The following is a 12,492-nucleotide window of genomic DNA, read 5'->3' on the forward strand; positions in this document are numbered from 1 at the left end:
GTGTTTCTGGGTAAGTGATTCTTGGTTTTAATCCTATCTGCTTTGACCTCTGGAATACCATATTCCAAGTTCTTTAATCCCTTAATGAAGAAGCTGCTAAATCCTGTGTTATGCTGATTGTATTTCCACAGTACTTGAATTGTTTCTTTTTGGCTGCTTTTAATATTTTCTCCTTGACTTGGGAACTCTGGAATTTGGCTACAATATTCCTAGGAGTTTCTCTTTTCGGGTCTCTTTCAGGAGGTGATCGATGAATTCTTTCCATTTCTATTTTACACTCTGGTTCTAGAATATCAGGGCAGTTTTCCTTGATAATTTCTTGGAAGAGGATGTCTAGGCTCTTTTTCTGATCATTTCAGGTAGATCAATAATCTTTAAATTATCTCTCCTGGATCTGTTTTCCAGGTTAGTTGTTTTTATTTTTTTTAAATATTTATTTATTTTAAGTTTTCAACATTCATTTCCACAAAATTTTGAGTTCCAAATTTTCTCCCCATATCTCCCCTCTCCCACCCCAAAACGCCTTGCATTCTGATTGTCCCTTCCACCAATGTGCCCTCCCTTCTAACACCCCTCCCTTCCCTTATCCCCATTCTTCTCTCTTGTCCTGTAGGGCAAGATAAAATTCTATACCCCATTGCCTGTATATCTTATTTCCCAGTTGTACACAAAAACAATTCTCAACATTTGTTCCTAAAACTTTGAGTTCCAACTTCTCTTCCTTCCTCACTCCCCACCCATCTCCACTGAGAAGGCAAGCAATTCAATATAGGCTATATATGTGTAGTTTTGTAAATGATTTCCATAATAGTCATGTTGTGTAAGACTATATTTCCCTCCATCCTTTCCTGCCCCACATTTCTTCTATTCTCTCTTTTGACCTTGTCCCTCCCCAAGAGTTATTTACTTCTAATTGCTCCCTCCTTCCATTTGCCCCCCTTCCATCATTCCCCCCACCCTACTTACCCCCTTCTCCCCCACTTTCTGGTAGTGTAAGATAGATTTTCATACCAAATTGAGTGTGCATGTTATTTCTTCCTTGAGCCAAATGTGATGAGAGTAAAGCTTCACTTTTTCCCTCTCACCTCCCCTCTTTTCCTCTCCATTGGAAAGCCTTTTTCTTGACTCTTCTATGAGAGATAATTTGCCCCATTCCATTTCTCCCTTTCCCCTCCCAATATATTCCTCTCTCACCCCTTAATTTTATTTTTTTAGATATGATCCTTTCCTATTCAACTCATCCAGTGCTGTGTGTGTGTGTGTGTGTGTGTGTGTGTGTGTGTGTGTGTGTATAATCCCTCCAACTACCTAGATACTGAGAAAAGTTTCAAGAGTTACAAATATTATGTTTCCATGTAGGAATGTAAACAGTTCGACTTTAATAAGTCCCTTGTGATTTCTCTTTCCTGTTTACCTTTTCATGCTTCTCTTGATTCTTGTGTTTGAAAGTCAAGTTTTCTTTTCAGCTCTGTTCTTTTCATCAAGAATGCTTGAAAGTCTTCTATTTCATTGAATGATCAATTTTCCCCCTGAAGTATTATACTCAGTTTTGCTGGGTATGTGATTCTTGGTTTTAATCCTAGTTCCTTTGACTTCTGGAATATCACATTCCAAGCCCTCCAATTCCTTAATGTAGAAGGTGATAGATCTTGTGTTATCCTAATTGTATTTCCACAGTACTCAAATTGTTTCTTTCTAGGTGCTTACAATATTTTCTCCTTGACCTGGGAACTCTTGAATTTGGCTACAATATTCCTAGGAGTTTCTCTTTTTGGATTTCTTTCAGGAGGTGATCAGTGAATTCTTTTAATATTTATTTGACCCTCTGGTTCTAGAATATCAGGACAGTTTTCCTTGATAATTTCATGAAAGATGATGTCTAGGCTCTTTTTATGATCATGGCTTTCAGGTAGTCCCATAATTTTTACATTGTCTCTCCTGAATCTATTTTCCAGGTCAGTTGTTTTTCCAATGAGATATTTCACATTATCTTCCATTTTTTCATTCTTTTGGTTTTGTTTTGTAATTTTTTGCTTTCTCATAAAGTCATTAGCTTCCATCTGTTCCATTCTAATTTTTAAAGAACTGTTTTCTTCAATGAGTTTTTGAACCTCCTTTTCCATTTGAATAATTCTGCTTTTTAAAGCATTCTTCTCCTCATTGGCTTTTTGGACCTCTTTTGTCAATTGAGTTAGCCTATTTTTAAAGGTGTTATTTTCTTCAGCATTTTTTTGGGTCTCCCTTAGCAAACTGTTGTTGCTTTTCATGATTTTCTTGCATCTCTCTCATTTCTCTTCCCAGCTTTTCCTACATTTCTCTTACTTGATTTTCAAAATCCTTTTTGAGCTCTTTCATGGTCTGGGACCATTGTATATTTATTTTGGAGGTTTTGGATGCAGAAGCCTTGGCTTTTATGTCTTCCCCTAATGGTAAAGATTGTTATTCCTCATTTGAAAGGATAGAAGAGAATACCTGTTCACCAAGAAATTAACCTTCTATAGTCTTATTTTTTCCCCCTTTTTTGGGCATTTTCCCAAACAGTTACTTCACTTTTGAGTCCTTTGTCAAGTGTAGGATATACTACCCTAGGCTTCAGCAGTTTTGTGCAGCTACTCTCTGAGATATCTCTAGGGACCCATAAGTTCTCAGTTCCTCCAAGGTGAACAATCTAGGGAGAGGAATTTACTGTTCTCCTGGCCTGCACTCTGGTCTGTGAACAACCAAAAGCACTCTTTTCTGCCCTGGAACTGTGAGTAGGATTCTCTCTCCATAGCATCTACCAGCTCTGCCATGCCTGTGCTCCTCCTCACCCAAGGACCAGCATTCATAACTGAGACCCAGATCAGCCACTCAGTTCCCCCAGGGTCTTTGGGCCAGGGCTTCAAAAGTAGACACTTATGCAGTGGCTGCTACCACCCTGGGCCCAGGACTGGGGCCAGGCTGCCTCTCCCCTCTCACCCAAGTGAAAGAGCTTTCTTACTGACCTTTGAAGCTGTCTTTGGCATTTGTGGATTGAGAAATCTGGGAACCACAGCTGTTATCTGTGATTCCATGCCCTGAAGCCTGCTCCTGTCCTTTCTGTGCAGTGCCTCCAAGGCTGGGCTGCACTCTGCTCTGATGCTGGTGCTTTCCTGTTGGCCTTCCAGGCTATCTTGAGCTGGAAATCTGTTTCATTCTGTCTTTTCATAGCTTCTGCTGCTCTAGAATTTGTTTAGAGTCATTTTTTTACAGGTATTTTATGGGTTATGAGGGGAGAGCTAGAGGAGGTCTGTCCTTCAACTCCACTATCTTGGCTTCAGCCCCCCAGAAGTATTACTTTCCAGGACTAGGGAAATGATGGTCTTTCATTACTGTATCCTGGTCAGACTACACCTGAAGTATTATGTTTAGTTTGGAGAGCCATGTACTCAGAATGACATTGATAGATTGGACAACATCCCAAGGAGGATAGCTAGAATGAAGAAGAGTCTTAATTTCATGCTATCTAAGAATCAGAGGAAAGAACCTGGAGTATCTAGCCTGGAGAAGAGATCATTCAGGATGACTCCTGCATTTGAATTCTAATCTGTAGCTTCCTGCAATGACCAGCTTCAAACGCATTCCTACATGATGCCTTTCCTGGTCTTCCCCAGCTACTACACTATAGCCTCCTCTCCCAGTGCATAGTAGATAAGGTCTTGGGACAGGAATCAGGAAGACATGAGTTCAAATGTAGTCTCAGTTTACCAGATGTGACCCTCGGCAAGTCATTTAACCTATATTTGCCTCAGTTTCCTCGAATGTATAATGTGGATTATAGTAGCACTTATCCTTCTGGGTTGTTGTGAGGTTCAAATGAGATGATGTTTGTAAAAAGCAGCTAGTACAGTGCCTGGCATATTATAAGTGTTAAATAAATGAACATTCCCTTCACTTTTCTCTCCATCTTTTGTTCATTTTGCATTTACATATGTTAGCATATTTTGTCTCTCCTATAGAGAGACTCTCTGTATAAAGAGTATACATTTTGTATATTCTTTAAGGGCAGGAAGTTTTTGCATTTATGTCTTTGCATTCCTAGGGCCTAGTACGCAGCACTTGGTGTATACTAAGTGAATTTTAAGTGCTTAGTACATGCTTGTAGATCCATTAATTGATATGATGATTGTCTCCATTAGTCTTGTTTGATTTCAAAGGGGAGAATTCAGAACAGGAGGTTACATTTGTGATGAGGTAAATTCAGTCTTGAGGTGTCAGTTCTTCATTAGAGACCCTCAAGCCAAAGTTGAATGACCACTGGTTAGGGATATTGTACTGAGAAATCTGAGTCTAGTTCAGGAGAGAATGGATAAGCTCTAAATTCCTTTACAATCCAGAAATTCTATGATTCTGTTATGACTATGAATTTGGAGACAATTGTCAACAAATTGCCTGAGTGGGAATTGATTGTGGTGATTTACTCACCATAAAGCACATGTTTTTCCTTTTGGTCCCCTTTCTTCCCTCCTTTCCATCTGATCCAGTCTTTTACTTTCTTCTTTTTCTCTTTTTTCTCTCTTGTCTTTCTCCTCTTCTCTTCTCAACTTCCCTTTTTTCCTTTTCTCATTGCCTGTGGCTTACATCCACTGATAGCACTGGCAAAAATATAGGAAGTTAGAGATAAAAGGGTTGGCCATCCATACGCCTGCTAAGTATTTAGGAGGGAGAGACCACTGAAAAATTCATCTTCTTTACACAAATTCCTCTCAGTAAAAACTGTCCAAAATAGTACATGAAAAAAAGACACAGAACCTTTTTTAGTTTTAAGATGTTTAAAGTTACCATGGGGGAGATGACAAGAAAGTTAATGTTACTTTAACTCAATTTAATCTCTAGGATGTCTAAGATATTTCTTGGAATTTTATTTCTGAGTATTTATGAATAAAGCTCTCACTTAGAATTAAAAACAAACAAATCATTCAAAAGTAAATTCCTTTTTTAGTGTTTGGAAAGCATCTCAAGCATTAAAAATTCGATGAACATTCTACATTTAGCTAAAACATCCCACTTGCCACATATTTAGGTGTTAGGATGATGGATAGCATATATATATATGTGTATGTTTGTATTCACAATTCCTTAGACACTTCAATACTTTGATTGATTTATGATCTTAGTGATCAGGTTTTTAGAAAAATGTTGACACTAATTGCCTCCACTTCCTCTCCTCTCATTCTCTTCTTACTACTTTTCAATTTAGCTTCAAGTCTCATCACTCAACTGAAACTGCTCTCTCCAAAGTCACCAATGATCTTTTTTTTGGTAGAAAAAATACATTTTCACTTATATCTTTTTTTACGCACCTACATTTTCCAAAATATCTCTCCTAGACATACTTACAAAAATGAATAAGAAACCAGAAAAGAAATGTTCAGCCACAAATATAAAAATGTCATATTATTTTTACTGTTTTATGTCCATTGTCTCCAATCACTTCAAAGAACGACTCCTTCTCATTTCTCTTTTACAAATGATCTCCTATGAGAAATTTTCAGTTCTTGTCATTCTTGACATCTCTGCAGCATTTGACACTGTTGATTATTTGACAGTGTTGACATTTCAAGCCCTTCAGAAGCTGACCTCTCTAGCCTTATTTTACATGTTACTTCCCTTTATGCACTACATAGCCCGGCCAAACTGACCTTTTTCTTTAGCAGTCCTTATTCTCTTCTAGCCACAGATAAATTATAACCTTCTCCATGAGGACGTTAATGATCTCAGAGCTCCTGTTTCCCTTCCTCCAAACGACATTAGATTTATTTTGTGTGTGTTCTTTATATACGCGTTATCCTTTTCAATAGAGCATAAGCTCCTTAAGGACAGGGACAATTTCTTTGCTGTATGCTTTAGAAATGTACCTTGGGGAACTTAGAGGTTAAATGACTTGTCCAAGATTGCATACCAAGAATGGGTCAGACATGGAACGAAAACCCAGAATCTCCTGCCTCTGAGGAGATACAACTTTATTCAGTATTTCATCCTACTTCACAGCACATTGAAGTTGAAAGACCAGACCTCTGTTTTGAAGAGAGGGTTGTAATCACCAAAAACACCACTCAATTCCCCAGAGAGAAATTAGTCTGTTTTCCCTTTCTTTTTCAGTTCTAGACCAGGTTCCTTCTAATTCACACTTTCTGTGGGTTGTGCATTGAGATGCACAACATAATTTATAAAAGCGGCATTCTTTATCCGCTTGTTTTTGCCCTGTGTGTATCCATAAGCTAAACTCCTTTGAAAACTGTAGCAACAGAGGAAACTCTGTTTGACAGTCCTGATTATTAATATCAAGTGAAGTATAAAAAAGTGATACATACTTTCTAAGGATAATTGTTTCTGTCATTTGGGTTGCTCATCATATATGAAGGATTCCTCAGAGACAGTGAGGTGTTCCAGGTGCTCTTGTTATAAGATGACATTTTGTTGATTGAATAAGCTCCAGGGCATTGCCAGAGTCCCTAAATGAGTTCTATAATCACTCAAAATCTTAGGGAATATCTAAATTACCTTGAATGCACTGTAAGTCCATTTCTTTAGGTACAGGAAAAACTTACCTCAATAACAAATGCATGACTAAGGATATCCAAATGGAAGCAGTGTCAGGGCAGTATGGTCAGCTGAAGATTCCTTCCATTCTTTCAACAAATATTTATTGATCACCAAATATGTATGTGGTGCTATTCTGAGCACTCTTATGTATAGTGATATATAATCCATGCCCTCAAATCCCTTGCAGCTTATTTGGGGTTACCTGATGTGCTCCTGTGAAAAGTTGAAGCAATAGCATTCACAGTCACAAGGGGATGGTGCAGTAAGGGCAGAGGCTTGCCTGAGATCTCCCCCAAACCCCTCCAAACAATGTCAAAATAATGCCTCAAAATGAATTCTGAAGTGGCAGAATCAACAAAATAGTGGAGTGAAACAGACTGTTAGTTGGATTCTATGGCATATGCATATTTCATGGTTCTAGTTTTTATGATTTTTAAGAATGAACTCCAAGAAAATGTCCAAAGGCATGATTCTGAAAGTGCATTAGAGATATTGTAGTGGATGTTGATATGACTAAATAAAATACTTCCAAAATCATTCAAAGAAAGTGAGATAGAATCAGTCACACTGCAGTACAGAGGAAAATGGTGATCAGTAACGGAAAACAACACCAAAACCTGACAAACCATTACTGCATTACAGCCTAATTAATTTTTATAAATCAATTAAAGACCTTGAAAGGGACCTAGCTGTTGGATGGGTTATTATTGATTTTGTTACATAGAGGCATAGGTAAAGACCAGTTTTTTAAAAAGCTGCTAATTGTTGCTTTAAAAAATGCTTGTTTGTTGTCAAGACAATAAAAGGACTAGGGTATGAAAGGTTGAGAAAATGTTTTTCTGATGAAATGCTCTTTTTCATTCAAGACTATACAAAAACCTTCATTAGAAGTAGTCTAGGACAAACCTATAAAATTTGGATGCCTTCATGTAAAATATGCACCCTCAAAAATGCTTTGAAGATTTTTTAAAAAACTTCTAGTGTGCCTGGAAGTCTTGAGACCACTGAGGGAATGATGAGTGCTGATAGATATGTTATTATATTAAGAAAATAGAATTGTTCCACAATTACAGAATTTCCTAAATGAAAATGGAATACAGCAACATGACTTTGTGCCCTGTTACATGTCATGAAATGTTAGGAAATTTATCCAAAAGATATCCAAAAATATGCTTCATTGACTTTGGAATTTACCTTACTTAAGTGTTATTGAAAATCTATGGGCTCATAATCAAGGGATAGACTTAAAAATGGCTTGTTCATTAAAAATTTACTTAATATTCAGTGTGATCAATGTGTTTTCATGATGAAGAATTTTATAACATATATAAAGTTTTGTGATTTTAATGGCAATAATGTAAAACAAGTGATTATAGCAAAAGGACCTATTATATATAACATTTTTTTTTAAGATTTAGAGTTGTGTGATTTATTAGATATCTGCTAATCCTTTAATAATTCTCCCCCTTACCTCTCTCCCATCCCCACTCCGTGATCCAGTGATAGTGGGCTCTTTGTTATTCCTTGAACAAGAAACTTCATCTGCTAACTCCAGGCACTTCAGTTGACTTTCCCCAAAGCCTGGACTACTCTCCCTCCTCATCTCTGCCTCCTGGCTTCCTTGGCTTTCTTCAAGTCCCAAAGAGATGTTCAACCTTCTACCTGAAAACTTTCCCATTTTGCCTTAACTAGTGCCTTCCCTCTGAGACTATCTCCAACTCAATACACACACACACACACACACACACACACACACACACACGTATATATATATATATATATATATATATATATATATATATATATATATATATATATATACACATACATATATACACACACACATATATATGAATTATCTTATATTCACATATTTGTCTGCATGTTATGCACATAACAGATATTTAGCACTTTGAAAGTGCCTATGTTGTATTGATGAATCTTGAGCTACTGCTACAGTCAGTTAGCCAGTAAATATTTTTATCAAATCATTCAGAACCTATTAAGTATGTTACTGAACTAAATGAGAAATATATTCACCTAAAAGTTGCTTTTACCATAGTTCAGTTTAGCTTTAATCCCTATTTCCATTTATCCAGGAGAAAGCTGCAAATGAAAAATGGGAAGTGATATTCTACTGGACACACTTCTGATCAGCTGGAGCTAACTTGCCCAGCTTCATGGGGCAAGAATAAGAGTTGACATAATCCTGATTGTATTTCTCCATAACCTTTAACTTCCAAAAGTAGTGGTAGGGGCAAAAGTTAAGGATGAATATTTGCCACATGATACATCAGGAAGAATAAAGTATCATCCTGTCTATGAATATTAAACTGACCTTTCGAGGGATACAAGTGAACTCTTCAATGGACAGATTTAAAAAGGTTTGACTTCCTTGGCACACTGTGGAGTCAGGTCCATTAAAATAAGTCAGCACTTCATAAAATTGTGGGGCACAGAAAGGCTAGGGGCTTAGGAATTTGTTTTGGAGTCCAGTCTTACTATCATTTTGAAAATATTTTTTGTCCATTCCAATATATTTTCATTGCAACAGTAAACCATATATTTTTATGTTTGGTTGCTCAATAGGAAAACCAAGAGGGGTTTGAGTTTCTTGCTGGAAGCCAGTCAGATGAAACTTGTCAGAGATATGTTTCGTTAGTACCAATGCAAACTTCTACATGCTCACCACCTCATAATTTTTTAGATTAAAAATATTTTAACATGTACAAAGAAAAAGCCAAATTAAAAAAAATATTCAGTCATATAAAGAGAGGCGTGGTATTTTCTTAAGGAGCCAAGTTACAAAAGAGTTATCCATTTAAATAGCCAAGTTAAACAAGACTAAGTAAAAGCTTGCTTGACGCTCCCAGAATTAATGAAGAAAGTGTTGGTACTCATGAATTAGATCTGGGGTAGGCAAGTTAATACCAATTATTTGCCAAAAGTAATTAAAAAACACTTCATTTCTTCTGTTTGTAGCAAATATGATCAACTGTAATAACAATTCCTCATTCTTAAAATGAAAAGGATTCAGTAACCACGGGGTCATTTCTTAGTATGAACATATTACATGTAAGACAAATATAGTTCCTTGCTGAACGAATCCCATTATTCAGTTGTAAGGGCTGGTGACATACTTACTCATATGTCTAGGAATTAGTGGATAGAAATAATATCCTTATTCCACTACCACCCCCTCTTTGGAAAAAGTTCAAACAAATACAAGACAAAGAAAGCAATTATTAAAACTGTCTAGAGATGTAAGACTAGTCATAGCAAAAATAGTATTTTAGGTTTTAGATTTAGCTTAGTCAAATATGACTATCTTCTTCACTAAAGGACTGAAATACTTTGATTAACTCAGATCTTATGGCAGAGAAGAGCTAATATTTTCTTATCCAGAGATATATATAGAACCAATTGTCCACTTTGAAATTGCTGGAAGAAATTTTCAAACCTTACAAAAAGTTGGCAGCTATTCCTATATATTCCTTATATATGAAGACTTGTTACTTTATACCATCCTTGTTAGCTTTATATTCTCTTGCTGATTTCTTTACTCATTCATACCCATACTTATACTGAATTAAAATACTAAGTTAAAATAAATATGAACATTGGGTAATATTTCTCTAAACTTTGTAGAACTAGAATAGAATGTCACCTGAATGAATGAATGAAAAAAGAATTTAGTGAGCCTTAATGTGTGTCAAAACCTGTGCACACATAGCAAAAGTAAAAGCTGTTCCTACCCTCCAGGAGTTTATATTCTAATAAGAAAAAGATATGTTAAGGGAAGTAATAGCCTGAGAGATGTATTTTTGGTTTGAAAAGTTTGGGGGATAGTTAGTAGAACCATAGGGGAAGATATCAACACATCCTTTCTGGTATCAATGACAGTATTGATTATGTTATAGTTCTAGAACTGGAAAATGTGTGTGTGTGTGTGTGTGTGTGTGTGTGTGTGTAGGGCAGGGAGAGTGGAATGGAAAGTGTAGTGGAGACTTTATAAATGACAACAAGGTGGCTGGTAAGGTTATGGGAGTAAAATATTTCCAGAGTCTGACTTGTTATATTATAGTAAACCATGTAAGACACTCACCAATTTTTCATTTATATAAGCAATTTCCATGGTATGTGGAATGTTTGTATTAGAGAGAACTGGTAGAATCCTTTTTCATGGAAAGTACTGAAAATTAAGTATTTAGCTGGTTCAGATTGTTACAAAAGGATCATTTACAAATGGATTATTTTACAGTTTAAAAAAAATAACATTTTGCAGTTATCCTACTCCATAAATCATCCCCCATAAGTTCTATGCTCATCATAGAATTTTTGTAAATCTACTTCTGCTCTCATTTTTATCCTTTACCTAGTACTAATTCCCTTTCCATCTCCACTTTATGAAACCATATTAATTTTTCTGGATTCAGGTCAGATGCTGCCTCCTCCAGAAAGTTTTCCATGATCACTTGCAGGCAACTAGGTAGTGCAGTGGATAGAGCATTGACCTGGTGTTAGGAACACAAAATCAGATCTGGCCTCCAACACTTACGAGCCATGTGTGTGACCTTGGGAGAACCACGTAATCTCTGTCTTCTTCAGTTTCCCCAATTGTAAAATGGAAATAATAATAGCACCTACCTGTCAGGCTTGTTGTGAGGATGAAATGAAATAATGTTAGTAAAGCACATGTACCTGATGTATAGCAGGTGCTTAATGAATATTTGCTCCCACTTTTCTCCATCCTCCTGGTAAGGATTAATCTTTCTTTCCCCCATCCTCATGGAGCACATTGAAGTTTCATATTGAATTACTAACCACAGCTCAAATAATGTTATATTCTTATACAAGTTGTGTTCCTCTTCTGGATTGTAAGTTCCAAGAGGGAGTGGAACATGGCTTTCCAGTTCTGTGATTCCTTATATCAGAAGTGTCAAAGACCGGCCTTGGCAGCCATCAATACTCCTGAGTGTTGCCTGAACCAGATTAAAATGTAATTGGGAAATTTAACAAAAAACATAAAAATGATAGAACCTTGATAATGTTAATATGTAGCTTTCTAAGTCAATATGTGACCTTTAGGGATCCATGGTTTTGTGGCTTTTGTTGCTATCTGAATTTGACGGAACTGATTTATGATTCTATGGCTTAATTTCAGTTACTGGTTTGGTAGAAAATTTATGATTCACATAGAGCTACAGCTAAAATATAAGTTAAGAAATTCAAATATACTTAGGGAAATCTGAACATATTGTCCTTTACTGACAGGCCCTGATGGCTAGGAAAGTCTGGGAAGTTTAGTTCAAACAAACTGATAATTAGAATTTCTGAGCATAAACCTGACTTCCTAACAATATGAGCAGCAATTAAAAATGTCTGCTTCTAATTTCAACTTCTGCCTCAGAGAAAATTTATTGTCCCAGTAAAAGATATATATAATAGTATGTGCTTACTACTGATTCTCACATATATAGTTTTGTTGTAAAATTGCTTTATTAAATGTGGCATATTTCCCCAGGAAGCTGGAGGAAAATGATAGAGAAGAGTAGTGGATCGGATATTTGAAAATTTCACCCCTCTCTAACAGTACAAGTGTAAAGATATGCTTTCTTAACTTTTAAATTAGTTTTCTTAGAGCATTCTAAAATTTAGAACATTTGACTGTATCATAGTTTATTTTTAAATACATTTTTGTTGATGTCTCATTTCTTTACCACAAAATTTTCCCCAGGATCATTTCCCTTCCCACATCTCCAAAAGTCATCCTGTATAATAACTTTTTTAGAAATAAAAGAAAAAGGAAAGAGAAAAAAAATCAGCAAAAGTGATCAATAGATCAAAAAGCCTGAAAGCACAAGTAATTACCATGTATTACCACCTCCACAGGGGTGAGGTGGAGATGTTTTCTCATGTCTCTTCTTT

General features: G+C 36.2%; 1 long non-coding RNA gene across 10 annotated transcripts in view; it reads left to right on the forward strand.

Moving 5' to 3' along the window:
* LOC140526808 (uncharacterized) overlaps positions 1-12,492 on the forward strand; it is a 340,835-nt gene that overhangs the window by 17,225 nt on the left and 311,118 nt on the right. The gene's annotated exons all lie outside the window — the stretch shown is intronic.

This window comes from Notamacropus eugenii, chromosome 2 (genome assembly GCF_028372415.1).
Source record: "Notamacropus eugenii isolate mMacEug1 chromosome 2, mMacEug1.pri_v2, whole genome shotgun sequence".
NCBI lineage: Eukaryota > Metazoa > Chordata > Mammalia > Diprotodontia > Macropodidae > Notamacropus > Notamacropus eugenii.